The sequence below is a fragment of the Ornithorhynchus anatinus genome, chromosome 15, assembly GCF_004115215.2.
Source record: "Ornithorhynchus anatinus isolate Pmale09 chromosome 15, mOrnAna1.pri.v4, whole genome shotgun sequence".
NCBI classification, from domain to species: Eukaryota; Metazoa; Chordata; class Mammalia; order Monotremata; family Ornithorhynchidae; genus Ornithorhynchus; species Ornithorhynchus anatinus.
This window is the reverse complement of record NC_041742.1, coordinates 17280478-17305825: the sequence shown is the minus strand read 5'-3', so window position 1 is coordinate 17305825 and position 25348 is coordinate 17280478. Positions and strand designations below refer to the sequence as shown.

At 48.4% G+C, this 25348-nt stretch overlaps 1 protein-coding gene and 1 non-coding gene across 2 annotated transcripts in view; one reads left to right on the top strand and one right to left on the bottom strand.

Annotated features, from left to right (window-relative positions):
• Window positions 1-1190: 1190 nt before the first annotated feature.
• TRNAV-UAC lies at window positions 1191-1263 on the bottom strand. The gene has a single exon. It is a non-coding gene; the product is annotated as a tRNA-Val (tRNA).
• Window positions 1264-1455: 192 nt separating this feature from the next.
• PPEF1 (protein phosphatase with EF-hand domain 1) overlaps window positions 1456-25348 on the top strand; it is a 71719-nt gene continuing 47826 nt past the window's right edge. Inside the window, exon 1 of the mRNA XM_039914214.1 lies at window positions 1456-1507. The gene's annotated coding sequence lies outside the window, so the exon portion shown is untranslated. The remainder of the gene's footprint in view (window positions 1508-25348) is intronic.

The window sequence follows — 25348 nt, the reverse complement described above, 5'->3', positions numbered from 1 at the left end:
ACACACACACATATATATATGAAGCATATATGTATATACACACACACACACACACACACACACACACACACATGAAGCAGCGTGGCTCAGTGGAAAGAGCCCGGGCTTTGGAGTCAGAGGTCGTGGGTTCTAATCCCGGTTCTGCCACTTGTCAGCTGTGTGACTGTGGGCGAGTCACTTAACTTCTCTGTGCCTCAGTTCCCTCATCTGTAAAATGGGGATTAAGACTGTGAGCCCCACGTGGGACAACCTGATTCCCCTGTGTCTACCCCAGCGCTTAGAACAGTGCTCGGCACATAGTAAGCGCTTAACAAACACCAACATTATTATTATTATTATTATTATTATATATGTGTGTTTGTGTGTGTGTATGTATATGTGTATGTATATGCGTGTGTGTATGTATGTGTGTGTATGTGTGTATGTATATACACACACATATACATATACATATATATTCACACACACATATATGGATATATATATATCCATATATGTATATATGTATATGGATATACATGAGAAGCAGTGTGACTCAGTGGAAAGAGCACGGGCTTTGGAGTTGGGGCTCATGAGTTCGAATCCCAGCTCTGCCACTTGTCGGCTGTGTGACCGTGGGCGAGTCACTTCACTTCTCTGTGCCTCAGTTCCCTCATCTGTAAAATGGGGGTTAAGACTGTGAGCCCCACGTGGGACAACCTGATTCCCCTGTGTCTGTCTACCCCAGCGCTTAGTGCTCGGCACATAGTAAGCGCTTAACAAATACCAACATTATTATTATTATATGTATATATACACACACACGTATGTGTATATGTGGATGTGTATATACACATAAACACACACACATATATATATGAAGCATATATATATATACACACACACACACACATACATACACACACACACGAAGCAGCGTAGCTCAGTGGAAAGAGCCCGGGCTTGGGAGTCAGAGGTCATGGGTTCGAATCCCGATTCTGTCACTTGTCAGCTGTGTGACCTTGGACAAGTCACTTCACTTCTCTGGGCCCCCGTTCCCTCCTCTGTAAAAGGGGGGATGAAGCCCGGGAGCCTCACCAGGGACAAGCCGCTGACCCTGTATCTCCCCCCGCGCTGCGAACGCTGCTCTAAGCGCTTAAACAAACACCACACAGTCTTTCAGAAAAAATAACAAAGGGAAAAGAAGCGCTTGGTTCTACTGGGGCTCGAACCCAGGACCTTCTGCGTGTAAAGCAGACGTGATAACCACTACACTATGGAACCGGCGGCGGTGAAGGGGGCGGCCGACGGCCGTTTTCAAGGCGACGCTGGTGACGTAAGCGGGGAGGCCACGCCCCCAAGCGGGGGGCCCGGCGCGCAGGCGCAGAGCGTCCTCCTGCTCCGTCGGCGCCGCCCCCCCCCCCCGGGCGCGCGCCACGTGCTGGGGCGGGGGCGCGCGCCGAGGCCTGTCCTGCGCCCCGCCCCGAGGCCTCAGTTGACCCACCTTCAGCCCTCAGCGCTGCCACAGGTAAGCGCTCCGGAAAGGCAGTTATTTCTCCCCCCCACCTTCACACCCACAATTAGTTTTAAGTCTTTAGGGCCGCCTCTTTCTTCCTCCCCCACCCCCCCCATTTTTTTTTTCAGGTGTTAAGCGCTCACGATGTGGCAGGCGCTGTGCTAAGCGTTGGGGTAGGGACAGGGTAGGTGGGGCACAGTCCCTCTCTCACATGGGGCTCACCGTCTTAGTCCACATTTTAGAGATGATAAGACTCAAAATTGGGGTATTTAAGCGCTCACGAGGTGCTAGGCACTGTGCTAAGCGTTGGGGTAGGGACCAGTTAGGGGGGGCACAGTCCCTGTCTCTCTTGGGTCCCACCGTCTTAATCCACATTTTACAGCTGAGAAGAATCATAATTATGGTATTTAAGCGCTCACTATGTGGCAGGCACTGTGCTAAGCGTTGGGGTAAGTACAAGTTAGGTCCGGCACGGTCCCTCTCTCACATGGGGCTCACCGTCTTAATCCACATTTTACAGATGATAGGAATCCCATTTGGGGTATTTAAGCACTCACTATGTGGCAGGCACTGTGCTAAGCGTTGGGGTAGATACACGTTAGGTCGGGCACGGTCCCCGTCTCACATGAGGCCCACCGTCCTAATCCCCATTTCACAGCTGAGAAGAATCATAATTATGGTATTTAAGCGCTCACTCTGTGGCAGGCACTGTGCTAAGCGTTGGGGTAGGGACAAGTTAGGTCGGGCACGGTCCCCGTCCTGCCTGGGACCAACTGTCCTAATCCTCATTTTAGAGATCATAAGAATCATAATTTAGTATTTAAGTGCTCACTCTGTGCTAGGCACTGTACTAAGTGTTGGGGTAGATACAAGTTAGGTGGGGCACAGTCCGTCTCTCATGGGGCCCACTGTCTTCATCCCCATTTTACAGCTGAGAAGAATCATAATTATGGTATTTAAGCACTCACTATGTGGCAGGCACTGTACTAAGCGTTGGGGTAGATACAAGTTAGGTCGGGCACAGTCCTATCTCATGTTGGGCCCACCGTCCTAATCCCCATTTTACGGATGATAAGAATCACATTTGTGGTATTTAAGCACTCACTATATGGCAGGCACTGTACTAAGCATTGGGATAGTTAGGACGAGCACAGTCCCCATCTCACATGTGGCCCACCGTCTTACTCCCCATTTTACAGCTAAGAATCATAATTGTGGTATTTAAGTGCTCACTATGTGGCAGGCACTGTACTAAGCGTTGGGGTAGATAGAAGTTAGGTCGGGTACAGTCCCTGTCTCTCTTGGGTCCCACCGTCTTAATCCACGTTTTACAGCTGAGCAGAATCATAATTATGGTATTTAGGCACTCACTATGTGGCAGGCACTGTACTAAGCATTGGAGTATATATGAGTTAGGTCGGGCACAGTCCCATCTAACATTGGGCCCACCGTCCTAATCCCCATTTTACAGATGATAAGAATCACATTTGTGGTATTTAAGCACTCACTATATGGCAGGCACTGTACTAAGCGTTGGGGTAGTTAGGTCGGGCCCAGTCCCCGTCTCGCATGTGGCCCACCATCTTACTCCCCATTTTACAGCTGATAAGAATCATAATTGTGGTGTTTAAGCGCTCACTATGTGGCAGGCACTGTACTAAGCACTGGGGTAGATATAAGGTCGGGCACGGTCCCTGTCTCTCATGGGGCCCACCGTCTTAATCCCCATTTTACAGATGGTAAGAATCATACTTGGAGTATTTAAGCGCTCACGATGTGGCCGGCAGTGTACTAAGCGTTGGGGTAGGTATAGGTTGGTCAGGTCGGACATAGTCCCCGACTCTCATGGGGCCCACCGTCTTAATCCCCATTTTACAGATGATAAGATTCATGATTGTGAGCCCTTTGTTGGGCAGGGATTGTCTCTATCTGTTGCCAAATTGTACATCCCAAACGTTTAGTATGGTGTTCTGCACATGGTAAGCGCTCAATAAATATGATTGAATGAATGAATGATTGTGGTAATTAAGAGCCTACTAGGTGGCAGACACTGTACTGAGCGTTGGGGTACATACAAGTTAGGTTGGCCACTGCCCCCATCTCTCATGGGGCCCACAGTCTTAATCTCCATCTGACAGAGGATGATAATCATAATTATGGTATTTGTTAAGCACTTACGATGTGCTAGGCACTGTACTAAGCGCTGGGGGAGAAGCAGCATGGTTTAGTAGAAAGAGACCGGGCTTGGGAGTCAGAGGTTGTGGGTTCTAATCCTGGCTCCGCCACTTGTCAGATGTGTGACTTTGGGCAAGTCACATAACTTCACCTCAACTGTACTTCTTTACCTCAACTGTAAAATGGGCATTAAAACTGGGAGCCCCATGTGGGACAACCTGATGATCTTGTATCTACCACAGTACTTGGCATGTAGCAAGCGCTTAAATACCAACATTATTATTATATAAGTTAGGTTGGACACAGCCCCCTTCTTGTGGAGAGTCCAGTCTTAATCCCCATTTGGCAATGATGATAATAATTATGGTATTAGTTAAGCGCTTACTATGTGCCAGGCACTGTACTAAGCGCCGGGGCAGATACAGGCAAATTGGGTTGGACACAGTCCCTGTCCCACATAGGGCTCTCGGTCTTATTCTCCATTTTACAGATGAGGTTACCGAAGCACAGAGAAGTTAAGTGACTAACCCAAGGTCACACAGCAGGCAAGTGGTGGAGCCAGGATTGGAAGCCCTGACTTTTTGACTCCCAGGCTCCGTCCACTACATCGTGAGGTAGCTGAAGGCACAGAGAAGTGAAGTGAAGAAGAAGCTGGGCCTAATGGGTAGAGCCTGGGCCTGAGAGACAGAAGGACCTGGGTTCTAATTCCAGCTCTGCAGCTTGCCTGTTCTGTGACCTCGGGCAAGTGACTTCACTTCGTTTAGCCACAGTTACCTCATCTGTAAAATGGGGTTTCAGAGGGTGAGCCCCAAGAGGGAAATGGATTGTGTCCATCCTGATTAGCTGGTATCCACTCCAACGTTTAGTACAGTGCCCGGCACGTAGTAAGTAATGAACAGATACCATAAAAAAAGTGACTTGCGCAAGGTCACACAGCAGGTGTGTGGTGGAGGCAGGATTAGAACCCGGGTCCTCCTAATCCTAGGGCTCTCCTCTTTCCAAATGGCTCATCCGATGCATTCCCGTCAGTCATCTCTACAATTGTGTTCACTTCTGCTTTCACCTATTCTGATATTTCATAGTGGCGTATTCCCCCGGGGCGCCTTATCTGATCCTTGTACCCCTTCACTGGTATATTTTCAAGCATCTGTTGGTTTGTCTTTGCAAGATAGTCGCACTGCGCTGTCTACGGCTGGTGGAGTTCGGCCACACGAACCCACCCCGTATGGTGGACAGGTACCAAGATGTGGAATGCACAGACCTTCCCTTGTATTAGCGGAGAGCGCTGTTTGTTACACGGGAATGGGTTGAGTGAGAGGTCTGAATGATGATATACGGATTTGGGGGTGTAAGATTATGGGACGAGGCTTCCCGGGGAGAGGGGTTAGTGGAACCCACACACATGCGCACCCCTTAACTTGCCAGGTGGTTTTCCCCGGCAATGGGGGCTCCTTCCCTGCTTCGGCCAGGCGTAGGGGAGGGAGGTTTGGGGGGCTGGGCTCTCCGTCAGTAGTGGAATCCCCCCCCATCCTCGGGAAAAGCACGGCTGGAACCTGAGTACTTAATACTAAGTGCTTAGTACAGTGCTCCGCACACAGTAAGCGCTCAATATATACAATTGAATGAGTCTTGAGGATGCAGTGAAGCCAAGTCAGACATTGGGAGTTTCTGCGGGCCGTGGGGCTGCTGGTTGCCCGTCTTCCCGCGACGCAGCCAGAAGAGGTAGTCGGAAGAGGTGGATTTCTCAGAACTCAAGCTCTAGCTGAATATTTTCGACTCAACCCTCTTTCTCGGCCTTTCCTCAAGCCGAGCACACGGGGTTCGATTCGCGTTATCCATTTCCTCAGGTCGGCCTCGACAGCTGGAAAATATTTCCCTGGACCCCTTGACTTGAGTTTTTTCTGTTGTGATCTTTCTCCCCGTACATGCTTCATGGAAGTCCCGAGCTGATCCTGTCCGGTTTGGTAGTTTAGATCAGTCACGGCCGCTGCAGTCTTACGTAGCCGTTCACCGGCCCCGGGGGCCAGTTTTTAATCCCCTATCTGCCTTGGATGATACCGAATATAAGGTGGACAGGAATCTCAGCCCCAGTTCAGGAATGCACAGCCAAATGACTCCAGTGGATTTTATTCATTCCGCCCCTTCGGGTGTGCGATTAAATGACGTGACTCCTATTTTATATTAAGGGTATTTAAGTGCTTATGATGTGCCAAGCACTGTGCTCAGCGCTGGGGTGGTTACAAGACAACCAGGTGGACCCAATCCATGCCCCAAACGGGGCTCCCAGACTTAATCCCCATTTCACAGATGAGGTGACGGAGGCACAGAGCAAGTGAAGTGACTTGCTCAAGGTCACACAGCAGACATGTGGCAGAGCGGGGATTAGAACCCAGGTCCCCTGCCTTCCAGCCCCGGGCTGTCCTCTAGGCCATGCTATGGCCATCTGTCCCCCATTGGATTGTAAGTATCTAAGGAACAGGAACCTGTCTTTTGCCTCTGATGTTCTTAGCACAGTGGGTCACCCTCTTTTAGGCACTCATTAAATACCATTACAACTACATAGAGTCTTCCCTGCCTCTACCACACAAGTTAAAACTTTCCTGGATTTATGGGTGAAATTGTGCCCAGTTGAATTGCAGTTCTCTTTCTCTCTGCTGCCAGATAAATCCAGCCGCCTCCCCCTTTCTCCCAGGTCCTAGCTTTGTTTTACAAGCCCATTGATCTCCCTGACCTTCCCTTCCCTCCCCTGCCCCGCCAGAATCTGTCTCTGCAAATCACTAACAAGAAAGTGGCCCCTTTACTACTCTTCTGTGACCTCTACTAATGGAATGGGCAACACCCGGAGAGTTTTTGGAAGAGTGAGGAGGTGAGTGCAGAATGGCAGTGTAGAAGAATGACCTGGGTAGCAGAGTGAAGGGTGGGTGGGAGAAGGGATGATTGTATTCTTCCCCTTGCTGTATACACAGGAAATGCTCAGTAAATTTGACTGTAGGCTATGAACCCGTTGTTGGTTCGGGATTGTCTCTGTTGGTTGCCGAATTGTACTTTCCAAGCACTTAGTACAGTGCTGTGCCCACAGCGCTCAATAAATACGAATGAATGAATGATTGACCGACAGCGGCAGGAAGGTCAGTCGAGGGGAATTCAGGAGGCAAGCCCGGATGTGACCGAGTCCTAGGTGAGTGTGGTGGCCGCTTGGATGGAAGGACAGGGTGGACCCTGGAAATGTGATAAAGACCGGATTTAGTGACAGACTGAATATGGGGTTTGAGACGGGGGGGGGGGGGGAGATTATGAGGGAGAGATAAAGGATAATGCCAGGGTTACTTTACATTCCAACCGAGTCTACAGCTGTCACTTTATGTGCTCCTGACTCTCCTCAAAAAAAAAAAGAAAACAAAAAGGCTTTGACTTTGTTTTTCACCTTAGATCCAAACCCCTTTTTTTCTGTGTCCAAAAGTCTTCCTGGCTTTGCTTTCCCCCAGCCCCTCCTGCCACTTCCTCAGCTCACACCTGGCCTCCTCACAGGTGGTGGCGGTTTAGGCCATTAACAGGCAGGTTCCCAGTGAGACCTCGTGATTAGCGGGGCGGGGGTGAGGTGTGTGTCTGTGTGTTCACTCGCATGCGGTGCTCTTTTCCCTCAGAGCCGAGCTAATTTTAGCCCACCTGCACCTCAGCTATCTGGATTGCCCTCATTCCTTTGTGAGTCTCAGGCTGACCTTTTAGCCTGTCCGTTCTTTGGGTGGCAAGACTGCAGCCAGTTTCCGATCGGTGTAACCTCTCGCTTGGCCCCCGGCCGCCCAGCTCATTTCAGTTTCATCTGCTTGTTAAATATCAGGCAGGTAGGAGAGTAGAAACTATCTTAGATGAGAATGGAGGGACCGAAACAAATTTACCTTCATTCACCTTGCCTGTCTCAGGTGACGTACACCTGTGGATCCAACTCGTTCGTTGGCTCCAGAGACCTTCTGGCGGGCTTCCTCGGTGCTCATTGTAAGCCAGTCACCACTGTGAGGGCATAGTGTTAGTCTGCCCTCGCAGGGGTGACTCTGAACCCCGTTTTTCAGATGGGAAAGCGGAGGTAGAGAGAGGCGAATAAAGTCCCGGAAGCCATTGTCCGAGGACCAGCTGAGATTAGAACCTGGGTCTCGAGGACCGTTTCCCCTGCCCGTCCTACCGAGCGCCGACCTTCCTTGAGAGCTGTAAAGCCAAAATCATGGAATCCCCGACGGTCAAGAGTAGTGTTTCCGTTTTCGAAAGTAACGCTGCCACGTGGTAAGTACAACACCGCGAGGTATTTTTACATTAAGTAATTGTATACGAGTGGGTCTACAGATCCAGTGTGTCCGCTGCAGAATTGTCAGTTTTTAGGGAGGTTGCTGAGAATTAAGAAGTACAGGTTGCCCCGTATCTGTGCTTTTGGAGTGTAGGAACATTAGGACGTGTAGTAATGCCGCCTCTGCTTTCCCCTGGGTAGTCGTGAGTTACATCCGGACCCCTCTCTGTGCAGGTTTGGGGATCCCGAAGATGCTCCCTCCACACCTCACACCTTCCCCCAGTCCGGAAGATCCCAGACTTCTCACCGGTCTCCCCCATATCCACGTCCTCTCTGCCAAAAATTGGATTTGGGCTAATGTTACAGTTCTCCGTCTCTTTAGTTTGTGATTTATTCCCCTAAATGTACATAGAAGATATCAGGGGGTTTCCTGGGCAAGCTGGCAATGCCCCAGATGTATTCATTCAGCCTGTCGTATAACGTCACGTGCGCTGCATCTGGCTGGGGCGGTGGGGAACTTGGGTTTGCCAGAAACCTTTCCTCTCGAGACTCCCTCGCTGTCTGCTAGTGTCACTTGGCCGTGGTACCCATTCTCTTGGGCCCTGAGGTACGGGGGGAAGTGGGAGATGCCCAGAAAGATGGCATCTCCTGGAGCCCTTGGTTCGGCTGGGTGTGGGAATCATTGGCCCAGGCTGGTGAAGGGCGGGTGACGGCGATGTCGGGCTGAGGGCCGGGGAAGCCTTTGTGGGGGTCTTTCTTTATCGGAGTAGTAACTGATGGACATCAAGCTGTCGCTCCGTATCACCCATACTGCTCTGCACACAGTAAGCGCTCAATAAATACGATTGAATGAATGCATTGACCACGCCCCTTCCCTTTGTGGTCCTTGCCTGTCTGTGCGGAGGAAAACTGAGGGTTGTTTTATTGCTGCTGCTGTTTTCTTCATTTCATGTTTTGGCTTGTCACAGAAAGGGGTAAAGACCGCCATTCCTCCCAGGCCCCAATTTTTATTAAGCCAGTCAATCCAGCAGTCGTATTTGAGCACCTACTGTGTGCAGAAAACCATACTGAGCAATTGGGGGAGGACACTATAACGATATGAGACGGTTCCCTACCCACAAGGAGCTTCGCCCTCAAAGCTGGCTCTCCAAACGGAAGAAAGGGCCTGGTGGCGTCTGCTGCTGTTGAGGTCTGTGCGACTCTGTTCCCACCTCACAGTGAAGTCTATCCCGGCTCTGCCACTTGTCAGCTGTGTGCCTGTGGGCAAGTCACTTTGGCTCAGTGGAAAGAGCACGGGCTTTGGAGTCAGAGGTCATGAGGTCGAATCCCAGCTCTGCCACTTGTCAGCTGTGTGACTGTGGGCAAGTCACTCAACTTCTCCGTGCCTCAGTTACCTCATCTGAAAAATGAGGATTAAGACTGTGAGCCCCACGTGGGACAACCTGATTACCCTGTATCTACCCCAGTGCTTAGAACAGTGCTGGGCACATAGTAAGCGCTTAACAAATACCAACATTATTATTATTATTACACCCTTTCTCCTTAAAGTCATCTCAAGTTTGTGTCGCCCCGCAAAGAGGAAGGTTCAGGTGAGAGAGTGGGGTTGGCTCAGTGCAAACTGTCACCACTCCTGCAGAAGCAACTCTAGCTCGGATACCGCTGGTGGTGGCGTGTGCATTCATTCGGTCGTATTTACTGAGCGCTTATCGTGTGCAGAGCACTGTACTAAGCATTTGGGAGAGTACAATGCAACAGTAAATAGACATATTCCCTGCCTACAACGAGCTTACAATCTAGCCCTTGGAGGGCGAGCAGAGCTCACCCCGAATGGCAAGGGGGGCAGAGAAATTGCCCTATGGCGTTTTTATGGGCAGAGACTGCGTGCGTTCAAGGGATTGTCACTTTGACAGGTAAACCCGTGAATACAGTTCCATAGTCAGTGGGCTGTCTTCAAACTGAAGGGCAGCTCTTCTCTATAAACTTGTGTAGATGGTGAGAAAATGGATGCTTTTTTGCTTAAAAACACAAAACAACAGAAAAAATTTACGGCGTTGCTTAGTGAGGCCTTTCGAACGATCGATGTTTAAGTATCATTTGCCTGGGAATGAAATGCAATGAAATCAGCTCCAGGACATTTGCAGGTCTTCGTGGCACGTCTAGTGTGATGAAGAAGAGAATTCCAACCTCAATTCACCCCATCTCTGATTTAGAAGACCTTAATCATGGTTTGTTGATGCTTTTACAGCTCTGCTTGGTCAATCAAGTCAAAGAACTACGGGCCCAGGAACTGTGTTCTGCAATTTAATTATCCGTTCTCATTACCCAGGAGCTTGTGACCTCTCCTGTCAGCAGAGAGCACCCACTGTTCACCCAAGAGAAGGGAATGGTCTTCCAGAGCTCTGGTAGTGTGCCTTGTCCAGGTTGTGTCAGTGGAGAAGCAGCGTGGCTCAGTGGAAAGAGCACGGGCTTTGGAGTCAGGGCTCATGAGTTCGAATCCCAGCTCTGCCACTTGTCAGCTGTGTGACTGTGGGCAAGTCACTTCACTTCTCTGGGCCTCAGTTCCCTCGTCTGTAAAATGGGGATGAAGACTGTGAGCCCCACGTGGGACAACCTGATTCCCCTGTGTCTCCCCCAGCGCTTAGAACAGTGCTCGGCACATAGTAAGCGCTTAACAAATACCAACATTATTTATTTATTATTATTTAAACAGAAATGGTGGTATTGGTTAGCACTTACTATGTGCCAAGCACTGAACTGTGTGGGTTAAATACCAGATAAACAGGCTGCACAAGGGATTCACAGTCCGATTAGGAGGGAGAGCAGTTATTTCTCTGATAGTGTATATTAAGTGCTTGCCGTGTGCCAGGCACTGTACCAAGCACTGGCGTAGATACAAGCTAATCAAGTTGGATGCTGACCGTGCCCCACGTGGGACTCACGGTCATAATCCCCATTTTGCAGATGAGCTAACTGAGGCACAGGTAGTCAGACTCCCTGGCCCGTACTCTTTACGGTAGGCAGCGCGGCTTCAGTAATTCCCTGGACAAAAATTCTCAACGATCCACGTAGCGTTCTTTGGGGATGTTACCGTCTTGCAATTGCTGTGGACTGAGGAACCCCTACCGAAACTGTATGGACCAGTGTGTTTGCCCCTGAAAGAGCGGTGGATGAAGGAACCGTCGATGATCTTTATTCAGCACCTACTGTGTGCAGCGCACTGTGCTAAGCACTTGGGGGGCTAAAATCAAGTTAGAGCCAGTCTGTTAATCATTGCCATTTATCGAGTGTTTACTGTGTGCAGAGCAGTCTACTAAGCCCTAGGGTGAGTTCAGTACATTAAAGCTGGAAGGCATGTTGCCCACCCACAAGGAGCTACCAGCCTCCTAGGTTTTCCGGAGTCTGCCCTCTTCTTTTCCCTGATCAGTGACAGGAAAAAAAGCCTTTGGCTTTCCTGAGCATTCAGTAAATACCATTATGACTATTTGCTGTTCTCTGCCTCCATTTTCAGCTCTGACACTAGAAGGATTATCAATTATGTATTACAAATTATTCCTATTAGTGTCTGTTTCCCCCTCTAGACTATAAACCCACCTTGGGCGGGGACCATGTTTACCAACTCGGTTGTACCCTCCTAAGCTCTCGGTCCATTGCTGTGCACACTGTAAGTGCTCAGTAAATACCATTGATTGATTGAAGGAGGGCTTGTAATATATGTCTATGGATATAGCTCTATGTGAGAGGCCTTTCAAGAAGAGATAGGCCCAAGCATAGCTCCTTCTCCCCTCCTGGACCACCAGCTGCCCTGGGCCTCTTGATTCTTTTCTAATTCTCCTCTGGGATTTACTGACTTGACCGCCCTTGACAAAGCAGCCCAAGATAAAGCATTTGGCAAAGCACAGAGGCGTTAATTGATATTGATTATGAAAATTAAATCGCAGTCAGCAGTCAGATGCTGTCAGGGCTACCGAAGCCTTTGTGTTTCTCCCTGCTTTTTCACATATCCCCCAGTAGATCGTCAGGTCCTGGCAAGCAAGGACACGTCTCTCTCAGTACGGTAGGTCTCCCGCACGATCTGTACCACGCGCTGCACGTGGCAGGCAGCGGATGAGAACGTGGCCAGCATCGTGATGGTACAAGAGGTTGGAAAATTCAATCTGCAGGCGTCAGATATGTGGCAGGATATTCCCCCCCAAAGTCCTCATTATAAATGTCTTTTAGCTAAAATCGGGCCAGGTCTCCTGACTCCTAGTCCCACACTGAGCTCCGGAAGGCCACGTTGCTTCCGTTTGTTTCCACACTGGGCAGGACGAGAGGGTCACCATGCTGACAGACTGGCAAGTACCGGAGCCCGGCGGCTTGGAAGGCAAAGGCGTACCCAAAAGCTTGGATTGTCGGTGATTTAGCCCTCCACGGTGTAATTCAGATTTGCTTCTTTCCCTACTTTTATTTTCCCCTGGAAACATTTGCAGAAATCATTTAAAGCATTTCCTCTTTGGGAAAATGTTGGGAGATATTCGGACATATATCTATGTTACCCAGCACTTGGTTTTGCGTAGATCACCCACGGCTCAAGTGGATCATTGTCCAATAAACGCTTGTTAGATGTCACGTGGTTGTGCCATCTTGTTGTGAATTTTATCTCCTTGTCATCACCCAATAATGGGCTCCATTCTCCCATTGACATGCAGGAGGGAACGGACCTTCCCTACTCGGTCTCCTCCAGGAACTATTATTGGCCTGCGTGGCCCCCCCCCGTCCCTTTCCGTTGACGGTTCAGCGTCTGCCGGGGAAGCCGGCCACCACCGGTTCCTTAAAGGAAGCCGTCACCCTGAGCATCGCCTCCACCCCGGGGAGCTGGCGGCCCGCATCCCGCGACGTCTCGCCCCGCTCCTTCCCGTTGAGGATGATCTGTGGGGGAAAACCTTCAGGACCTGGATTTGTCCCCTCTAGAGTTCAGGACTCTCAGGCACAGCACGACCGGCAGACGCCTCGGGCCCTTTTGTGAGAAACAGCGTGGCCTTGCGGATAGAGTACGGGCCTGCAAGTCAGAAGGATCTGGGTTCTAATGCCGCTCCTCCACGTGTCTGCTGTGTGACCTTGGGCAAGGCACTTCACTTCTCTGCCTCAGTTAGTTTATCTGGAAAATGGGGATTAAGATTGTGAACCCCATGTGGGACAGGGACTGTGTCCAACCTGATTGGCTCGTATCCTTCCAGATGCTCAGAACAGTGCCGGGCACACAGTAAGCACTTAATAAATAGCAGTTATTATTAGTAGTTATTATTGTATTTATGGTTACCCTCCCTCACGACCCAGCTTAAATATTTGCTTGTATCCACTCCAGCGTTGAGAGCAGTGTCTGGCACGTAGTAATTGCTTAGCGAATACCCCAATTATTATTATTATTCTTATTATATGGATGTATTCATGAACATTCACTTTACTCGTTCTGATTCCACTGTTTATTCATGATGCGCTATCGGTCTCCCTCCTTGTGCTTCTGTGATCTTTCTCCAAACGCTTAATACAGTTTGTCACACTCAGGACGTGCTCAATAAATGCCATTGCTGATCCAAGCGGGGAACCGCCTCAGCTTCGGTCTTGTGTGGGCAGTTCGTTCTGTTTTCCAGTCATTATTTGATCAGGCGAGCACCACATAAACCACATAAATCTCGAGGTGATTTCTTTAAAGATGAATTATTGAGGTAGTATTGATTATATTAAATAGGTGTATAATATAGGTCCCTGCCTCACCACGAAGCAAATATAAGGGATAAGTCCCCCCTGCTCCCAGCCTGTTATCAAATTGTGTTTATCATTAGAACCTAGGCCTTGCCTTGGACAAACTCTTCTCACACTGCTGAACATTTTCCACCTCAGGAGATGGTTTGAGCCTCTGTGAAACTCATCCAGGACATCATTTGAAACTGCAGCAAGCTAGCAAATGCAGACTCCAAAAGACATACTGAGTGAGAAGGACCTGGGTTTTAATCTTTCATTCATTCATTCAATAGTATTTATTGAGCGCTTACTATGTGCAGAGCACTGTACTAAGCGCTTGGGATGAACAAGTCGGCAACAGATAGAGACAGTCCCTGCCATTTGACGGCTTACAGTCTAATCGGGGGAGACGGACAGACAAGAACAATGGCACTAAACAGCGTCAAGGGGAAGAACAATCTCAGTGTTGCCACTTGTCTGCAGTGTGACCTTAGGCAAGTCACTTCAGTTCTCTGTGCCTCAGTTACCTCACCTGTCAAAGTGCAGTAGGAACCTGTCTTGAACTGCCGTGGTGAAGGATTAAGATCTCTTGCTGCATAAGCCATTAAATGGTATCTGTGAGACCTTAAATGTATCTCCAGTGAGGTTAGAGTTGACTGAGTGAATTTAGGCATGGGACAAATAAAATCTCCAAAACCCTGTTTGCAGCTGGACTACTTGATGGTAATAGTGGCATTTATTAGGTACCTACTATGTGTCAAGCACTTTCCTGAGTGCTGGGATAGATAGAAATTAATTAGGTCCCACATGAGGCTCAGGGTCTAAATTTTCAGGAAAACAGGTATCGAATCCCCATTTTGCAGATGAGGGAACTGAGGCACATAAAAGTTAAATGTTTTGCTCAAGGTCACCCATGACAGTCAGTCAATAAATGGTATTTAGTGAGAGATTACCGGGTGCAGAGCACTGTACTAAGTGCTTGGGAGAGTGTATTACAATAACAAACAAATTCCCTGCCCATGAGGAACTCACAGTCCGGAGGGGGAGGCAGGTATTAATATATGTAAATAAATAAATTAGAGGTGTATACATATGTGCTGTGGGAATGGGAAAGAGGATGAATGTGGGGAGCAAGTCAGGGCGAAGCAGAAGGGAGTGGGGGGAAAAAAGAGGAGGGCATAAGGGAAAAGCTTCTTGGAAGAGATGGGCCTTCAGTAAGACTTGGAAGCGGGGAAGAGCATAAACGACCACAACCCCAGTTCACCCCTCTCATCACCTCCTAACGCGAGTTGGCTCCCTTATCGGTCTCTCAACCTCATGCTTCTCCACCCCGCGGATCATCTCTTTAAACTGTTGTCTGAGACAGTTTTCTCCACCCTCACAAGACCCTCCAGTGACCACCCGTTCCCTTCCCAATGAAGCAGAGGACTGGACGGTTTTGTTTCAAAACTCACCATCCGCCATCTCCCTCTTTCCGGTTCTCGATTAATCTAGAGGTATTTATTGAGCGTTTACTGTGTGCCGAGCACTGTACTAAGTACTTGGGAAAGTATAGTGCGATAGAGTTTGTAGACAAGATCCCTGCCCACCGAGAGTTTGCAATCTAGGGTGGAGAGGCAGACGTCTTGCCTCACATCTCCGCTGACATTCTTTGCTTTTCCCAAGACAGCCTACCTGCACCTTGTTTGATTCTCTTTTCTCACCACCCACTCACCTTTCTCCTCTTCACATCCGCCAAACCGTGTCTCTCCTCCCTTCCTCATCTGCGACTTTTAAGTTCCTGCCCCCTTAGTGTTTTTATTGTTTGTACCTTATTAAATCCCAACCACGATGAGACCAGTAACAGGCCTGCAGTCTGGCTAACCCTCTTTTCCAAGTACCTCCATTAGTTTAGCGCAGGAAAGGGACAGAGAGTAAAGGGTCACATACCGTGAGGCCGGACTCCACATATCTTAAAGTTATTTTGGGCTTTCCCACTCTTTCACTGACAGCAGCTAGCATCTCCATCACCGAGCCCTTGTGGTTAATAATAACTGTGGTACTTGCGAATCGCTCACTCTGTGCCAGGCGTTGTACTAAGCACTGGGTTGGATACAAGCAAATCGAGTTGGACACGGTCCCTGTCCCACGTGGGGCTCACAGTCGTGCATTCCTTCATTCGGTCGTATTTATCGATCGCTTATTGTGGTCCAGAGAAGTGACGGCACTGGCCCAAGGTCACACGGCAGACTTGTGGCAGAGCCGGGATTAGAACCCAAGACCTCCTGACCCCCAGGCCTGTGCTCTTGCCTGTCAGAAGTGAGCCGCCCACTCTTCCTGAGTCCTTCCTATGGCCCCTGCAAAAGAAGTGGCGCCTGGATAACTGAGTTTTCCTGCACCGAACTTCCTAGTTGGGGCGGGCAGGATAGCAGTAGTCATGACCGCCCACTCAATGCCATGCACTGTATGAAGCGCTTAGGAAGATACCATAGAAGCACAAGACGTACCCTGCCCAGTAGGAGCTTCCACTCTAACTGGGGAGAGAGATCGCAGGGTTTACAAACCGTGGGATCCAAATGATCACGTGAATGTCCAGGTGAACATCATCTATGTGCCAGTGCTGAGACCTGGGGAAAACATACAAATCCGGAAGTGCTGAAAGTGGCAGCCGGGTAGCCGAACTTGAAAAAAGCTTTTTGGAGGTACAAGTAGTAAGAATATTAAGCACTTACGGTGTAGAGGAGTGTACTAAGCGCTGGGAAAGAATATACTGTTGGCATTCAGGGTCCCTGTGCTCTAGGGGTCCCATAGCCTAAGAGGTAGTGGGGATTTAGGGCTTTGAAGCTGGGAGAAGCCTAAGTTCTTGAACCAAAGGAACACCCCTCTGAAGATAATAATGATGATGATATTAAGCACTTACTATGTGCCAAGCAGTGTTTGAAGCGCTGGGGTAGATACAAGGTGATCAAATTGTCCCATGTGGGTCTTAAATCTCATTTTACAGATGAGGTCACTGAGGCACAGAGAAGTTAAGTGACTTTGGGCAAGTCACACAGCTGGCAAGTGGCAGACAGGGATTAGAACCCACGACCTCTGACTCCCAAGTCCATGCCCTTTCCACTAAGTCACGCCGTTTCTCATGCTGCTGAAGATTGGTTCCTGAGCAAGTACTGGGGAGAATCTCGTCTACCCCTTTTGGCGTTTCAGGGCACAGCTAATTCTGCGTCACATTTTCTCCCTCCCATCAGTTTTTCCCCACCCCTGGGCATCCTCATTGGATGCCACCATGGTAAATGGAGCCGGCCCTTAAACATCTGGGGCATGCGGCGCAGTCGGTACAAGAAAAAGTACATTTTGAGTTGACCAGTTGTATTTATTGAGCGTTTACAGTGTACTAAGTGCTTGGGAGGGTACAGTATAACAGTATAGCAGATATATTTCCTGCCCTCAACAGAGAGGGAGCTTTACCTAATCAGGGCGTGTCAGTGTCTGGTCTGTTAATCAGAGACATTGGCGTATGTAGATATTGACAGATATCCATTGGTACTCAGGCAAAGAGATTCTCTACTTCAGCCTGATGTCCCTTAATCCAAAAGCCAGGAGTTTGCCTGGCGCCATGATGATCCCTGGAGAAATATCTTCTTTTCCAGATGTAGTATTTCTTCCTTCACTCAGTACTTCACCCCCCGATATAATACGTCTTGATCCCCTGTGGACACTTCCCATTGTCGGACTAGTGTTAGGATCGAGTTGATTTGAAATGCATGCTTAGTAGATGTTTCCGCTGCTGGGAAAAAGAATGATTTTGAGTTGCAGCCTCTCGGCCTGCAGAGAGATAGGGTCGACTGAGAAACTGAGTCGCCCCTTTTCCGATCCCTAGAGTGAGCTCGAGGTTGTATTTTATTATGATCCTTCTCAGGTCATTTGAGAGGTGACTCAGCTCATCCTCTGCGTCGATTTTCCAGGAAGGCAGAAAATATGGGGCTTTTTAAGAACGCTTACAGTGTGCGGAGGTATGAGCTGTGTGTATGTGTAGAAAACTAAGGTAGTTTGTTTTGTGATAGATTACGGTCTTTAAACTCTTCAACTGTTTGATGTCGATGTGAGCAGGGGTGAGTTTATAAGCAGTCAGCCTCTCTAGATCAGTTGATGGGATTTATTGAGCGCTTACTATTTATCGAATGCTTACTTTGTGCCACGCATTGTGCGAAGCCCTTGGGAGAGTACAGTACAACAGAGGTGGCAGACAAGCATAGAGACAAGAGATTGGTTTGGGGCTGCTCTCTGTGCCCCTGTGCACATTCTTCCCTATTTCTCTTAGAGCATCTCCAGGCAATAATATTTGAAATCCTTATTTTCTGAAATTATTTTAAAGTCCTCGTGGGCAGGGAACGCCTCTACCAACTCTGTTGTACTCTCCCGAGTACTCAGTACAGTGCTGCGCACAAAGTAGACGCTCAGTAAATCCCACTGAATGATAAAAATCGTCTGTGTAACTTTTCCTTTTCAGTCAAGTACATATGTTGGGAAACCAACGCAATAGCTGAGATTATAATCCCTTTTTAAATTGTAAAATATGACACAACAGAGTGTGATTAAAGGACGGGAGCTGTCACTTATGTAAGTGAAGATTTGTATATTCAAAAGCTAAAAGCTCTTTGGTGACAGTTGGTTTGAGGGAGAGAGACTTGTTCTTCTGTCGTTATTTTTATTAAGGTAGCAGACAGAATACTGAGAAAACCTAGGAGGAAAGGTAGAGGTCTAGAGAAGGACCGGGCAAATGAGAAGCACTCGATTAAGGAGTTAGATATGATGGGCAGTAACCCGAGTTTGCGCATTAGGCCAGGAGATTCAGTGGCAGAAAGATATGAGAGATAGGAATTTTTCCTGAAATAAGTGATACTGATAAAACCCAGAAGCAGCATGGCCTAGTGGATAGAGCACGGGCCTGGGAGTCAGAAGGCTGCCCAGGTCATTTTTCTTCAGAAACAGTCAGGACGTGTCACCCCACTCCTCAAAAAACTCCCATGGTTGCCCATCCACGTCCACATTAAACAAAAACTCCTCACCATTGCCTTTGAAGCACATAATCACCTCGCCCCCTCCTACCTAACCTCGCTCCTCTCCTACTACGACCCAGTCAGCACACTTTGCTCCTCTAATGGCCACCTTCTCACTGTGCCTCCATCTCTCCCATCTCACCACTTACCCCTCGCCCACACGCTGCCTCTGGCCTGGAAAGCCCTCCCTCCTCATATCCCACAGACAGTTACTCTCCCCTGAAGGCACATCTCTCCCCAAGAGACCTTCCCTGACTAAGCCCCCCTTTCCTTTTCTCCCACTACCTTCTGCATCTCCCTGACTTGCTGCCTTTGTTCTTCCCCATGTCCAGCCCCACAGCACTTGCATACGTTTCTGTAATTTATTTATATAAATGTCTGTCTCCTCCCCCCACCCCGAGACTGAGCTCACTGTGGGCAGGGAATGTGTCTCGTACCCCGGCTGCGACAGGGAAAGCAGCCCCGTCTCCCCTCTTTTTTCAGGCAGCCACCCAGCAGAGCACTGCAGAAATGCCAGGATGACACAAACATTGCAGTCTGAGAGCTCCAGTGCCCTAAAAAGAGCTCGAGTATCTCATTTCCTTCCAGACCTGCATTCCCATCGAGCAGTCTGAAAGGGGGATGCTGTTTTTTTCTTTTAAAAAGACTGTGGTGAGGCAAAAAAAAAAATCTCTGCATTGGCCAAGCCCAAGAAAAACAGGTAACCTGTCTGATTTTAGTTTATTCTAAGGGTTTGGGGTTTTGGGGTGTTTTTTTTTAAAAAAAAAACAACATAGTGTGTATCCCAGCCATCCCTTATTCAGGAAAGAACAGAGTTTGTGGTTTCTGGGGCTTATTCTGTATTGCTTTGAAAATCAGATAAGATGGTGGACCGAATGAAAGATAAAGCATTCAGACTGGAAACTAACTTACGTTATTATGTAGATGGGTCAGGTGGGTTCGTGTTCAGGTGGGTCATGTGGGTTGTGGCAATATTTCACATTGCACACACACATCCCTCCCCCCCCCCCAAAAAATAGGGTTTTTTCTACTGCTCCCAGATGGATTATTGTCAAGGTTAGGGAATAGAAGGAATCTTCTCCGTCTTTCATCTAAATCCCCTCCAACACCTCATTTTCACTCCTGTTGGGAGAGGTGGGGTTTTGATCAATTGTGAAATCCCACAGTGTTCTACAAAGAACTTGGGCCACACAGACATGGCATGATTCATTTTCAAGCCCTAACGTGTCCCCCTCAATCCCTTGGGCGTATTTCCCGACCATGAGGTGCCACAGAACAATTTTCACCTGCTTGCAAGGAGCGAGAGGTTGGATGCCCCTCTGGGACGTCTGATTCTAATAATAATAATAATTGTGGTATCTTTTAACTACTTACTCTGTGCCAAGAACTATACTAAACTCTGGGTTAGATAGAAGATAATCAGGTCCCACATAGGGCTCACAATCTAAGTAGGAGGGAGAACAGGTAATGAATCCCCATTTTGAGACGAGGGAACTGAAGCACAGAGAAGTGAAGTGACTTGCCGAGGTCGTAAGGGTGGAAAGTGGCGAAGCCGGCATTAGAACCCAGGTCCTCTGAATCCCAAGCCCAGGCTCTTGCCATTAGGCCACACTGCTGATTCTCCAAAGGAGCTTATGGGTTATAGAGCATGGAGCAGCTTTGGATCGGGGCCTCAGTTTATGATGGTGTTAGGGAGAGGAGAGGCAACATTGGAAAGTGTTGGTCTCCAGTTTATTTTCAAGTTCCTTCTAGGGAAGGTCTCCCGCTCTCACTTTCCCTTGGGACCTTCATCTGTTCTCTTCGAACAGACTAACCTATCATCCCCCCTCTAGACCCGCTCTGGTCAGGGAATGTGTCTGTTAACGTTTTTAAACTGTATTCTCCCTAGTTCTTAGTTTGATGCTCAATACACAGTAAGCGCTTAATAAATACAATTCACTGATGGATTGGTCTCATTCTTCCCCCGCCCCCGGGCCATCTGTCCACAACTGATGTGGCTGTAGCTGAGTGTCACTTTTGAACCCAGTAGCGCTCTACCTCAGAGGCTGAAAGTGGCTTTAAGCATGCACTGTTCATTTATTCAGTTGTATTTATTCATTCAGTCATTTATTGAGCACTTGCTCTCTGCAAAACACTGTAATAAGCACTTGGGAGAGTACTATATGGCCATAAATATAACAATAAATGGACCCATTCCTTGCCCACCACAAGCTTAAATTCATTTGTTCAGTTCATTCAGTTGTACTTATTGAGCGCTTTCTGTGTGCGAAGCACTGTACTGAGCATTTGGGACAGTACAGTATATAACAACAAACAGACACATTCCTGCCCGCAACGAGCTCACAGTCTAGAGGGGCTAGACTGAGATAGATATAAATAAATAAATTACAGGTATAAATTACAGTCTAGACAGTGAGCTCACAATCTGGGGAGAATGTATGCCGAGGCTTTGTCTTCCCAGGCAAGGTGAAGGCAAAGTTGAGCGATTATTGGGTGAATTTGATCAAAATGTATCGCCGACCTGAATCATTTGGGCATACCCCTAAAGACGGGTCTGTGGCTTGAATCGTCCCAACAGAAATCTTGGTTTTCCGTTTCACTTATTTCACACTGCCTGAAGGGCCTCCTGTTGACAGCAGTAGTGGAAATTTCCTCTGCAGTCCTTTGTTCAAATTCCCTTCTTTTGGCCTCGCCCTGCGGATTGTTCCAGTTCAGAGGTGAATTTTAGGAAGCAAATGCAACTCGGGACAGGATTTCTTCTCAGTTCACAAAGCTCGTGTTTGTGCTTCTTTAAGTTGAGAAGTATTGCGCCCTAATGGAACGAGCCCAGGCCCAGAAGTCAAAGGACCAGGGGTCTAATCCCGCCACTTGTCTGCTGTGTGACCTGGAGCAAGTCACTTGACTTCTCTGTGCCTCAGGCACCTCCTCTGTAAAATAGGGATTAAGACCCTGAGCCCTTCGTGGGGCATGGATGGTGTCTAACCTGAGAAGCAGCGTGGCTCAGTGGAAAGAGCCAGGGCTTGGGAGTCGGAGGTCCTGGGTTTTAATTCTGGCTCGGCCATTTGTTAGCTGTGTGAATTTGGGCAAGTCACCTAACTTCTCTGTGCCTCAGTTGCCTCATCTGTAAAATGGGGTTGACTGTGAGCACCACGTGAAACAACCTGATTACCATGTATTTACCTCATGCTTAGAACAGTGCTTGGCACATAGTAAGCACCTAGCAAACGCCATCATTATTAACCTGATGATCTCATATCTACCCCATCGCTTAGTACAGCTCCTGGCTAACAGTAAGCGCTTAAAAAGTACTGTGAGAAGGAAATATTTTGCAGTGTCATCTCCAGCCACATTGTCATTCTGGAATAGATCTTGGTATTCACTTCTTTTCATGTCCTCTTGGTTAAGCTCCAAGAAGGGACAGACGTGAAGAAAGCTTTTCAACGGGGCGGGTGGTGAACTAGATTTCTCCCGGCTTAAACTAGTCTCTGGAAGTGGAGGGGGGCCTTGTTGGAAGGTGCTTGAATTCCCTCAGACCAGTAGAGTGCCACTTCATACCTTGAAAAAGTAACCTAGTCTCTTTGCATTTCTCCTTTAAGTTCAAAGATGACGTATCAATCAACCGGTGGTATTTACTGAGTGCTTACTGTGTGCAGAGCACTGGACTAAGCACTTGGGAAAGTACAATAGACTAACGTTGGTAGTCACCCTCCCTGCCCACAAGACTGAACAGTAAGCTCATTGTGGTCAAGGAATGTGTCTGTTTATTGTTATATCGTACTCTCCCAAGCGCTTAGTCCAGTGCCCTGTACACAGGAAGCGCTCAGTAAGTGAGATTGACTGACAGGATGGAGAGAGCTAATCCAAGCACAAGGGGCGGCTATGTCACTTCAGGCTTCTCCAAACTCGAGCCGCCGGTGTTCACGCTGCATCGGAAAGAGGCATCCAGAATATCAAGAGGCCCTAAGTTTATTCAGGCTCTGGATGAATAAAAAAAGTGGCCAAGGAGCACATGACCACGTGGCAGCAGCCCCTAAACAGCAGCGAATTTGAGGACGGGTACATCCTGGAGACACAGCGGCCATTAACACCGTGGCTCTGGCAAGGAGAGACACCGGCCACCGAGACCACTCGAAGGAGAATGCCATCGAGATTTCCCCGAGACTGCGGGAATGAAAAAGGGCTCCCACGCCCCGCAAGCCCCTGATGATGATAAGAAAACGAGAGACCTAAGGACCCCCCGGCACAACGCAGCTCAAGCGAAGAAACCCGCCCCTCCGGTGGTGGAAGCGATCCAGGGATAGGCCGTCTGCCACCAGACAGAGAACTTTTCCATCGACACTAAAGAAGCTTTCTTAGGCCCGCACACACCACCCCGTGTGCATCTTGCTGGAGAGTCCAGATGGGCCCACCCTCGCCATAGTCAAAGTGGGAATCTTCCCCAGATGGCAGGAACACTATTATAAGCTCCTGAAAATGCTTTTTCAAGATCAAGGAAGAGGCCCTTCGAAGCGGGGGAAACCGGCCAAATTGGGAAGCCATGATTCTGGCTCCGGCTGTTGAGGAAGGGACCTGTCCTCTACAAATTAGGAGGGGTGGAAGAGCACCCAGAAGGGGTGGCGTCCCACAGAAATCGAGAAGCCGATAATAACGATGGTACTTGCTGAGCGTTTACTATGTGCCAAGCACTGTTCTAAGAGCTGGGGGAGATATAAGGTCATGTTCATTCTTCTCAGTTTAGCACGAAGCATGGCTTGCTGCTTAGAAGGCATTTATTTGCCTTTTTCTGTCCCTTTTGATGGATGGAGAGCCCATGGTGGGTTCTGTAGTCTTAATAAAAATTCCAAGCCAAGATAGGCGCTGGGTTCTTCCTCGCTTAAACGACCCCGCACCCACTTTTCTGTTACCCCGGGTGTAGCAGGCCCCCAAATGCCAGGTGATTTCGCCCAAAAAGTCATGCTGGCACCGCCTAGACGGTTCAATTTGTAATATCTACTTCTCCACCCCATTCCCACCATTTCCCAAGGGTCAGGGGCGGAATCTGCCTAATGGAGCACTCAGACCACAATCTCGAACCGTGTTCAGAACCGGAGATGGGAAATTGGGAGTTTCAGGTATCATTTTTTGGTCAACAAACTTGGGTGGACTGCTAGTCTTTCTTTCTGTAAATTGGACGTGAAAACTCACGACAGAGTTTGATTTTGGTATATAGGAAGAAGTACGCATGTCTTTAAGTATGGCTTGTGTCCATTATGGATAGCTTTAACTCATTTCAGTTTTGAGAGTTTTTTTATACCTTTGCATTTGTGGTTTATTCAAATTTAGAAGCTTCGGGTGATAAAGAAGGTAAAATCAATCAATAGATATTGAAGATACGGTAGCTAGTTCATTTGATCAACAGACAAGTGGGCCCCAAATCTACAGAATTGAAGTTTACCCAAAAAATGTACTGAGCTAGATAATTTGTGCATCGCCTTTTCCTCAAGAAGGAAAGTACAGTACTCTGAAAGTAAGTGTGTGGCTAATGGTGGTGAGATGTAAACAAATGCCTGTAAGTACCTTAAAGATTGATTCAGGTTATCTTCCAAATGGATTATTCTGCTGTGCAGAAGGTTTCTCCATCTGACATGTTCAGCATGAACAAAGTCCCTTTTTTAAAAAAAATGTAAACGAGTCCACGCCCACAGTTGGAAATGGCTTAAATGAATTATTTTTATATCGAGCCGTAGGGAAATGGACCTGGAGGTCGGTTCCAGCCTTATAATTCTGGCTCGCTCTGTCTTGTTGACTCTGCACTGAGCCAAACTAAAGGCCGGTTGGAAAAAATTTTAGCAGAAGCTCCACGTTTCCCAGCAGCCTTAAGGAAAACTGCCTCAGCCACTTAACGATGGGCATTTTCACGAAGGACGTGTGCCTTCAGCTCAGCCTGAAGAAGCTGAAAAGCAGTAGATTTGGGTCTCTGGGTTTTTTCTGGGACTCTGGTACCTGCTACCCGGTCTGGATGTCTTCCCGGTGGACGGCTACTTCCCGTTACACAGTGGACATTTGTCAAACGTCAAAACGTAGGCCCCCCCCACTTCACTGTCTTTCTTTTTCACATGAAGGATCAGTATTATCACATTGTAACTACACAAGCTCACAGCTCTAGACCAGAATTACACGTCTCCCTTCCAATACATGTATGCCAAATAACACGTTCCCCTTTTGACCAGCCAAGGAAATCCTTGGGTTGCCATTGACTAGAGTTTTGCTCGAATGGCTGAGCTCGTGGCTCCCGATGAGCGATCGCCTTTTCGAGATGCTGCTTATCATAGGAAAAAGAAAGGGTCTCATTTGATTGTGCCGACTGGCAAATACTGGATGGGCTAGTGGTTGTGTGGTGGGCTACCCCGTCCCCTTATTCCCAAGAGAGACGTGCTTTCCCGGATAATAGAATAGAGATCGAATGGGCTGAGAGCAACGCACTGCAGTGAGGACAAAAATGCAGCGATACAGGGAGGACCAAAGTGGACATTGCAGATTTCTGTCCGATGTATGGCAGTAGCAGCTGCCGAAGGTCTAAGTGGCCCAGGGAGTGTATCTGTTTTAGCAGATTCTCCTTTTCTACTTGGAGAAATTGAAATATGAAAGTCGTAGTCATTTACC